The sequence below is a fragment of the Callospermophilus lateralis genome, chromosome 1, assembly GCF_048772815.1.
Source record: "Callospermophilus lateralis isolate mCalLat2 chromosome 1, mCalLat2.hap1, whole genome shotgun sequence".
Classification (NCBI taxonomy): domain Eukaryota; kingdom Metazoa; phylum Chordata; class Mammalia; order Rodentia; family Sciuridae; genus Callospermophilus; species Callospermophilus lateralis.
Window position 1 is genome coordinate 118512355 of NC_135305.1, and position 9985 is coordinate 118522339.

A 9985-nucleotide genomic window follows, 5' to 3' on the forward strand; every position below is an offset into this window, starting at 1 on the left:
CATCTTTGAATGCTCTTAACATTCAGGCAGACATTGCAGACATTCTAGAAGACAAAATGTTTTTTGCATTATGGTCCTTGTCATGGCATTGGCTAGCCTGTCTGATTATGCCATTCTGTGACCTCAGCATAAAGACCAAGGGAAGAATCTCTCTGACTTCCATGTTTAACTCTCTAGGTTTCTTCTTAGATAAGTTAGTATTTGTGTCACAGATGTGGTAAATTGTGTGGCTCCCCCTGTGGCTGCATTGCTCTAGCTGCTCTATTTCACAGCACAAGATGTCCTCTTTCTTGTGCTATTCCTTACCTGTGGTATCCCCATCTTTCCTCTGCCCTGGCTGTTGTGAATATGCATGAGGGTTATGAATTCATCTTGAGCCACTCTGTTAATGATGGGAAGGTTTCCCCACAAGCCTTTGCCTTTCCCTGCTCCTCCTCTCTCTTTCTTACAGCCAGACTTCAGGTAGCTCACTTTTTCACTTGTAAGATCCTTTGAGCTCCCTCCACCTTTGAATTGCCTTTGATCTAGTATGGGGCAATTGATAGATTGTGGTTTGGAATTCAACAATTCACAGACCCACTCCTATGTTATCTACTTCTTAGCTGGGGAACTTTGGATTTGTGGTTTGTCTTCTCTGAGCCTTAAATTTTCTAGTCTGTCAAGAAAGGCGGACTTAGCCTTCCAAAGACTAAGGTAGGGGAAAGCAGTCACTCCAGGTTGATCCGTTACGTTTGTGCAAGCAATGCCTATTACCTTGTCAATCAATTTCAAGACTATACCCTTTGGCATTAATCAAAACCTACCTGTCCCATGATCTGCTCCTTAGAATTCAAAACATAAACAAAATAAAATCAAAATCCTCCATCTACTTCCTTCCAGCATATGGCCATCTTGGACCAAGAATCTCTGTCTGGAAACTGCTGTCTTGTAAAGAGATTTGTCCAAGAAAATTCATTAAACAAAAAAATAACGGTCCTTGGGGCGCTTGCAGGGGAGCCCAGCGTTCCCACTGCTCTTTGCGTGGTTTGCGAGGATTAAGTACCACGTGGTATCGAACCCAGTGCCTCATCCATGCTAGATTTAGCCACCTGGAACTATGAGTGAATGGATGAAGAAAAGCCCCTTAGAATGGCAAGACTACCTTGACAAAGAAGTCAGAGTGATAGCCAGTGAGAAGAAGGAGTATAAAGGATGCTTTTAACTACAGATCCAGTCTCCGCCAATTTTGTCCTAGTGAACTTCCTTGAAGATGGCAGCTTGTCTGTGACTGGAATTATGTGACATTCTGTGCAAACTGTTGAAATTGTGAATGAAGGGGATCATGGAGTAAGAGAGAAACTGATGCATTTGTTCATGTCTGGAGACTGCAAAGCTTACAGCCCTGAAGATCTGGAAAAGAGAAATAATAGCATAAAGAAGTGACTTGAGAAGAGTCACATCCCCAACACTAAACAGGGAGATACACGAAGGACTCTCTGAGTGACTGGGGTCTTGACTATAGATCCACCATATGGTCCAGAAAATTGCAGCAGCTCTAATGAGATTATTCTGTTCTGGGTTCAGGATCTTATTTAAGGACATCTTGTAGCTTCCCAGTGAGAGGTCAAGAACTGTGGATACACTAATTGAAACTGACTTCATTTTTTTTGTTCTGTCATGTTATCTTTTTAATTTAAGTATATCATATTGTGAGCCTTCAAAAGTATATGAGTATTGGTGTGTTCATTTGTGTGTATAATTTAATTTTTTGTTATTTTGGCAAAATCAAAAGAGTGAATTGTGAATGCTAATTTTGTTGATAAGTCAATGAACTAATTGGTATAAGGATAATATCACATGCAATGAAATTAGCAGAAAGAAGTCAGAATTTTAAGGGTAATTTTTTTTTGATGGGGATACACTCCCCCTCCATTTTTTCCAGAACTGGTGATCAAACTGGGATGTATACCCCCAGCTAAGTGTATCTCAACCCCACCTCACCTTTTTAAGGAAAAATATGTATTTGGAAAAATATAATATGGCAGATTCAGTATAAAGTGTTAAGGTGAATTCAAAATTGCAAGTCCTTTTTAATATCTAAATCAATGTTTTGATTTTTTTTTTTTTGTACTGAGAATTAAACCCAGGGACATGCTATCACTCAGCTACAATTCTAGGCCTTTTTGTTTTGGGGTTTGGATTATGGTCTCCCTGAGTTGCCAAGGTTGACCTTGAACTTGCCATTCCCTTGCTCGGCCTTTTAAGTGACTGGTATTACTGGTGTGCTCCACCACTTTCAACTAAATTAGTGTTTTTAAAGTGTTTATCTTTTATTTTGGTGTAATGATAGTTTTTTGAATCAGTGTTTTTTTTTTTTGTTTTTTTTTTTTTGAATCTGGTTTGTTTCTCCTTAAAGGTTAATGTGTTGGGAACTTGCTCAGGGTCGTAATATTGGGAGGTGATCAAGGCTTACAAGACAGGCCTTATGGAAGGTCCTTAGATCATTCAGGTCATGCCCTCAGAAGAGATTGTGGAACTCTTGTGTCTAACTTCCTGTTTGGTGATGTAAACTCTTCCACTGCCATGATGCAGCAGAGAAAAGGAAAGAGTAGGCAAGAGAGAATATACCATCTCTCACCAAATTTGAGCTAGTGTCATGCCCTTGAACCTCCAAAATGGAGCTAAACTTTACTTTTCTTCAAAAGTAGTTTGTTATAGATATCTCATTATAATGGTAAAAAGCTGACTAATACAGAGGACATCTTGTTTTTTATTTTTCTGAAACTAGTTTTGGCCATTTAGTAAAATCTTAACATGAAAGTTTAACACTTTCAAAGCCTTTAAAGAAAGTATTGGCTGATATCTCTGAGGAGAAAGTTGACTGTGATAAAGTAGTTTGCTGCTGAATTCAGTCCAGTTCATTTACTGTGAATTCAGCTCAGTCTTCAGACTTATGATGCTTTCTGCTTGCAGTCCCTATTCTCTGGATCAGGCTTTGCTAAGGGAAGGGAATGCAGGAGATTCCTTTACATACATTTGATTCCACTTATTTCTTGGAAGCCAATCAGGGACCATTACTCCATATGAAGGTGGTAGACTAGAAATGGGCAAGTTCAGAGTAGCCCTAAATTTCCCACATCATATTAGAACTGCAAGCCTCTGACTGTTTAGGATGGGTTAGCAAACTGGGCCCTAGCCAAATTGGCCTGCTGCATCCACTTGTTAAATAGAATTTTATTGGAACACAGCAGTACTTAATGGTTTATGTATGTATGATTTATGGCTATTTTTATGCCATAATAGTAGAGTTGAATAGTTGTGACAGAAACTGCCTTATATTTACAGTAAAATGTTTCTTTACAGAAAATATTTGCCCTACTCACCTGTTTTTGATCCCTCCCAGGGGCTGTCAGCTTCTATGTTTTCAGATTCTCCAGGGGGAGACCTCATAGGTGGCTCTGCCCACTGCTGGATCTAGGCTGTGCCAGGGTAGTCTACACACCTTGAGAACAAAAGGTTTTTTTGACATTCTTTTATTATTTTTTGATCTCTTTGGAAGTAAAGATTTCTTCCTATCCATAAAAAAGTTATATGTTATTCTATGTATAGAATGTGTGTCACAAGCACTTTTTTTCAGGCAACTGAGATTTGGTTTTTGCAAAATATCTTTGATGCTCATTGAGGTCAAACTACTCTGGTTTTTCTGTTGCATTGCAAAGTTTCAGAGCATACACCTACATCTGCAGAAAGTCACCTCAAGGGAGATTTTACCTAAGGTTTTCTAAGATGAGTCTTTCTTTTGTTCATCCTGATTGTTATATTGTCATTTTCTGGGAAAGAACAGTCTTTGGTTATGGTGACAGCTGTGTTAGGTTCACCAGGTGAGGAAGGGGTTGTGCCACTTTCCAGAGAGAGAACAGAGAACATCTGAAGCTTACATGCTGATAAATCTGCACTCAGCTGCCATGAAAAATCTGAGGATGGGGTGGGGGCTCTGGGGAGACATTTGCTGGCTCATGTAGCTGGAAGAAGGGAAAAGCCCAGGGAATAGGGCTCCTTTTTGGATGGATGGAACTTAGAACTGCCCTCCTCCCCTCTTTTCCCTTCTCTTCTTCTACCCCCTCGTCACCACTCTCCTCTCCTTCTCTACCCACTCATTTACTGTGCAGTGGTAACCAGATAAATGGATCCCCCATTGTGGTGGAGCTTATAAGGGGAATTTCACCAAGGAACATGTTCTGTTCACATCATGTTTCCTTCATACTCAGGGTTTACCCATCCTGTGTTTTCTGCAGAGCAAGGGGCCCCTGATCAGAGAATTGCCTGCCCTTGCTATCTGTCACCTGAAATGTGCATGGCCTGCCATGTCACCTGAGCTTCATAGGCTGGTCCAGCTCCCACACTGGGAAATAGACTCTGTCTCTTATCAATGTGTATATGTGTGGGGGTGGTGAGGGTTGAGGTTGGGATCAGACCAAACCCCACAGTTTCCAACTCCAACATACACATAAGAAATACAAGCTGTCTTCCCCCCACAGTAGAATGCCTTTCTTCCATCATGGGTCCCAGCCATTCACATCACTCCTAGTCTCTAAATGATCTACATTCAAGCAATGCTCTCACTCTTAGCATTCATTCCTCATTAAACTGTCCATTCACTGTTTCTCAGGCAGGAAATAGAAAAAGCAATAGAAGTGGTCTCCAATCTACAGATCCCCAAGCCAGTCTGGTTCATCTTCAAAAAGCATCAGATTTTCCTTCCAGGGCTCTTTCTTCTCCTTCAAGGATGCAGCTGCAGAGTGCTGTATCTGCCTTTCCTACTATGGTCTTTCTCTGGGATGAATCTTCATGCTCACGCTGTCTTCCAGCCACTCTCATTATGACTTTGTCTTTGTCTTCACATGTTCGGGTTTTCTCATGTGCTGTTGAGATGGCTTCTTTTCTACATTAAATTATTAGCACAGTAACAACTGTAATCCTATGATCTCAAAGCCCAGAGGCAGGGCATAGGAACTCAGGAAGCCATGACTTAGAGTATGCCTTGCCCCTCACCTCCCTGGCTACCTTGTAGTGAGAGGACCTTCATGGCCATCAGCTAGTCCTTATCCTCATGGGTTGTCTCTCTTAGTTGACTGCTGAGTCCATATTAGCAAAGTTCTTTTCTTTTCCCAAAAGCCCTTCAAGGAAAGATAAATCTAAAAACAAGAAAATGAGAAAGAAGGCTTCATTTACTTGGTCAAAACTCTGTGAGAGTGAAATGACCCCACCTGCGTGTTCATTGGGGTCTACTTCCTCAGGGGCATGGAATTTGCCCTGGAAAAGAGTCATAGTGAATTCTGTGTGTCACCTTAGATGGTCGTGGTTGTCCCAAATTACACATTATATCTAAGGGGGGGGGGGTTTAGGGTGTTTCTTGATGAGATTGGCATTTGAATTTATGGCCTCAATAAAGTTATGCCATTCCAAACATTACTGGCATCAACCAGTCCCTTGAGGGTCCAAGTAGAACACAAGGCAGAAGAAAAAAAATTCACCCCATTTTCTTGCCTCACTGCTGAGCTGATACCCCTAACCAGTTTTTTCTCCTGCAGATTCACACCCTCAGCTTATCTGGCTCTCAGGTTTTTGGATTTGGTTTGGGTTACACTGAAGGTTTTCTTGGGTCTCTCTCTTGTAGATTGAAGTTCACAGAACTTGTAAGCCTCCATAATTATGTGAGCCAAATACTTATAATAAATTTATTTATGTGTACATGTATTTACAGGTTCTGCATATGCAGATTCAACCAACTGTGAATCAAAAATATTTGGAAAATAAATAATTTGTGCCAGCACTGAATATGTACAGACAAATTTTTCCTATATTCAGTACTGGGTATTGAGCCCAAGGTCTTGCACATGCTAGGTGAGGGCTCAGTCACTGAGCTGCATCTCCAGTCCTTTAATTTTATTTTAAGGACAGGGTCTTCCTAAATTGCTGAGATTGGCTTTGCACCTGGGTTTCTTCTGTCTCAGCTTCCTGAGTAACTGGGAATACAGGTGTGCCCCACTGCATCCAGCACACCTTTTCTTTTTAAATTTGACATTATTTTCTAAAAAAATAGCAATTTACATAGAATTTACATTGTATTAGTATCATAAGTGATTTAGAGATGATTTAAAGTTGTAAGGATAATGTATGTAGGTTACATGCAACATTACATCACTTTATATTATGGTCCTGAGCATCCTAGATTTGGGTGTATTAGAGAGGTTCTGGAATAAATCTCCCATGGATATCAAGGGATGACTGCATATATATATTCACACACACACACACACATACACACACACACACACACACACACACATACACACACACACACACACGTAGATATACATTCAATTGGTTCTGCTTCTCCAGAGAACCCCAACTGATACAGTGAGTTTAGTGGAGACAAAGGCTAGGTTGTGTCTCACAAAGTCTTGGTTGACAGGACCTAGTTGTCCATAGTCCTTTTCTCCAGGACCTGGATATCTGCACAGTGGCCTACGGAGCTGTACTAATCACCTGAGCTCACATAGCATGCTCCTCTGACTAAGTGGGGGTCCTATCCAGGTATAATGAATAGAACTGTTCATATTTATGGAACTGTGTATGGATTAAAGTGATGTAGAGGCACTCCTGCATCAGTACATCATGCAATTTCCTCCTATACGTTTTGCAGCACATACTGATGGGATATGTCACCCAGTAGCAGGATGGCAGACAGATGCTGAAGAAGAAGAAGTGGCTTTCAGTGGTTTATGTACAAGAAACCTAAAATTTATGGGAATTTCAGGATCTTAGTGATATTATTATAAGAAATATATTAAATTTATTATCTTAATTGTATGTGCACTTGGCCAAGTAGATTTGTTTATACAAAGTTAAATGTGATCGTAACTATTTCTAGGTCACATACAAAGTAATAGATTCAAAAGAATTGGTTTCTGGATTTTATGGGTGCTTAATAATATATCAGACTTGTGACTCTGACAAGTATAAAATAAGGGCAGAGCTGACTAGGTAAAGCTTTTCAAGTTTCTTTTTTGATGTTTGTTTGAGCTTTCACTATTAATTTTTTTGTCTATATGACTTCTTTTTTCTTCCAGACATCTACCGTATGTTGAATTGAATTGTGTCTACCCCCAAAAGATGTTGAAGTTCTAAGATCCTGCCCCCCAGTATCTCTGAATGTGACCTTATTTGAAAATATGATCAGACTAAGATGAAGCCATTTGGGTGGGCCCTATTTCCTGTGAATAGGGCCCCTAGATGTTTTGTGCTGCAAAACATCTAGAAGGAAATTCCATGATTTCACATAGAGGAAGACTATTAAAAGATGCCAAGAGAGGATGGCCATCTACCAGCCAAGGAGTGAAATGTGGAATGGATTCTTCCTTAGCCTCTTAAGAAAGCTGTGACCCTGCCTTGATTTTATACTTACAGACTCCAAAACTGTGAGCCAATTAATATCCATAGACGAAACCACCCAGTTTGTGATCCTTTATTATGGCAGCCCTAGAAGACATTGCCTTATCCTGACTGTCATTTATGGGAGCTGGCTGTGGGAAGGGGCCTGCACTGGGGAAGTACTCCTACCACACTGTCATAGCTAACCATTCATCTGTCTCAGTGAGATCTTGAAATTGCAGTTTCTATAAGCTCTGGTTCAGAGACAAGGAAACTTTGTCAGACATTTTATATTATATGTTTATTATAGCTCATCTGAGTCTTTTTAAATAGAGAATGTAGGTTTATTTGTTATGCTATTACAAAGACAAAACAATTATCATTAGAAGTACTTAGAGGACTTTCATTTCAATTCACTGTTCTGGTACAGAAAACTAACCTAAGAAGGTGGAAATTAAATGATATAACCTAAGAGGCTATAACAGGGTAGACTGGTAAAAGAGAGCAGAAGAAGCAGAAGCTAGCCAGAAACATTCATGTCAGTGACAGGATCTGTAGCTGGGATAGTTCCCAAGAGGCTACTACAGAGGCCTGAATTAATTAATTTGCCCCCCAAATCAGGAAAAGACTCTTGACTCTGTGGAGAATAACAAAGGCTGATCCCTCTGAGATATTTGCCTTTTCTTTCAAGACTCCAGGCTCCTGAGCCTGCCACCATACAGATGATTCATACAGCAAAGGCAGGAATTATAGGTTTACTCATAGGGTATCTAACACAAAGTTTTGGGGTAAATGATAAACTACAAATACCCCCTTGGATTAATTAATTCACCTTTGTTAATGAAGTTCAGAGTTCCTTCTGCTGGTTACAACTTACTGTCTCAGTATAGTCTGTCTTGAGAAAGAACTGGTTTAAATGTTGAGTTTTGGAGAAGGAAAGACTTTCATCAACCCCACTCCAAAGTGGAAGAGGCACCAAGTTATCTCCTAGTTATAAGCAGAAATTTAAGTCAGCATAAATCATTTTCAGTGATCAACATCTGCATCCTCAAACTGTCCAGCAACTGTTAGTGTGGTATCCATCTCCAGACCATCTATATAATCTCTTACTGAATCTTCTGTCTGGACCCCAGTCATGTTATACTGGCTGCTCACAGACTGAGAAAGCCTTCCTTCTAATCTCTCCAGTGTGGCTTGACTTTTGCTGTTAAATGGGATAATCCTTCTTCATAGGTGTAAAATGTAGGGATGCCCCCCTGCCCTTGTTCATGTGCTTCCACATTATATTCTTCTCCATCATAATCATCTGAGTCTTCATCCTCAGGATCTGGATGCAATGCCTGGCATTCACATACTGCAGTGACCACCACCTCTAATGCTGACTTATCACTAGGTACAAATCTAAATTCAGTAATTGGTTTGAAATCATCACCACTGACATCCTCCCCTTTATCAGCAAGAGATTCTTTTGATTCTTTTCCAAATTTGCCATTCACCATAACATACAAATGTTCTCAAGGATAAGCATTTAAACTACACCACATGTAAACTAATGGTGGGGTATTCCAGTGAGAATCCTAATCCAGAACCATATAACCAAGACAGGCGGCTCTCCAAGATGTAGAGTGTCCCTACGGAGACCCTTCCCATTCAACACAGTACCTGTATCTATCTGCTGTTGCCAAAGCCCCTCATCTTTAGGAAGCTCATTGTACCCGGGAGCATCAAAACCTCATTTGAGTCTTGGTCAAATACTTAAAGGTTGAAAAGGCCATTTCATGTTATTTCTTCTGATCCATGAGGACCCTTCTTTGCTCCTTGTATCTTTCTACTTCTCCTTCAGTGTTTCTTCTCTCATTGATCTTTTTCTCTTTCCCATACTGATCACTGCTAGTGTAAAAAGATGTTTTCTGTTGATTCTTCACATCCCTAAGGAGCTCAGAGCTGAATGGAGGAATACAGATGCATCACCATCTAACCCCAGCTCTCCTGTGCTGGAAAGATGTGTTGGTTGAATAGATGCATCCTCTTATACCCTCTTCTTTCAGGGTTCAGGAGGGATCCTGAAATGAGCAAAGATTTAAAGAATGGTGAGAGGGATGAAACAAAGGATATGATAAAAGCCATGGAGTATGCAGAGCCTCATCATCTAATGCCTGGGAACATGGAAGAGGTTGAGGTACTTTGTGTGCCATTGGGAATACTAAGATTTTCCAGGTTATCAAATGTTCCTTTACATTTTTTCAAAGACATAGGGGTTTATTAAGGGAAGCAGAGGCATATTCAATAGAGAATATGGATTATCTGGAGAGTGAAAAGTTTTGGCGGTAAAGCAAGGAATACACATACCAGGGAGGATGACGACCATCTTTAGAGGGAGAGACAGCCTCCTTTATACTGTACTTATGCCCGGTTCTATTTTAAGCTGTGACTTTTTCTTGGATATTTAAGTATTCCTATTTTTGTCTATTATAAATTCATCACATACAGAAAAAAAAAATGTGTCTGATGGATTTATTCAGCATAACCAAATTTATTCAGTATAACTAAATTCCCATGAATTCACCCATTC

General features: G+C 40.2%; 2 pseudogenes; one reads left to right on the plus strand and one right to left on the minus strand.

Moving 5' to 3' along the window:
* Positions 1–1042: 1042 nt before the first annotated feature.
* Positions 1043–1599, plus strand: LOC143406531 (gem-associated protein 6 pseudogene; annotated as a pseudogene).
* A 6840-nt stretch (positions 1600–8439) lies between these two features.
* Positions 8440–9781, minus strand: LOC143398048 (methylosome subunit pICln pseudogene; annotated as a pseudogene).
* Between the last annotated feature and the right edge of the window lie 204 nt (positions 9782–9985).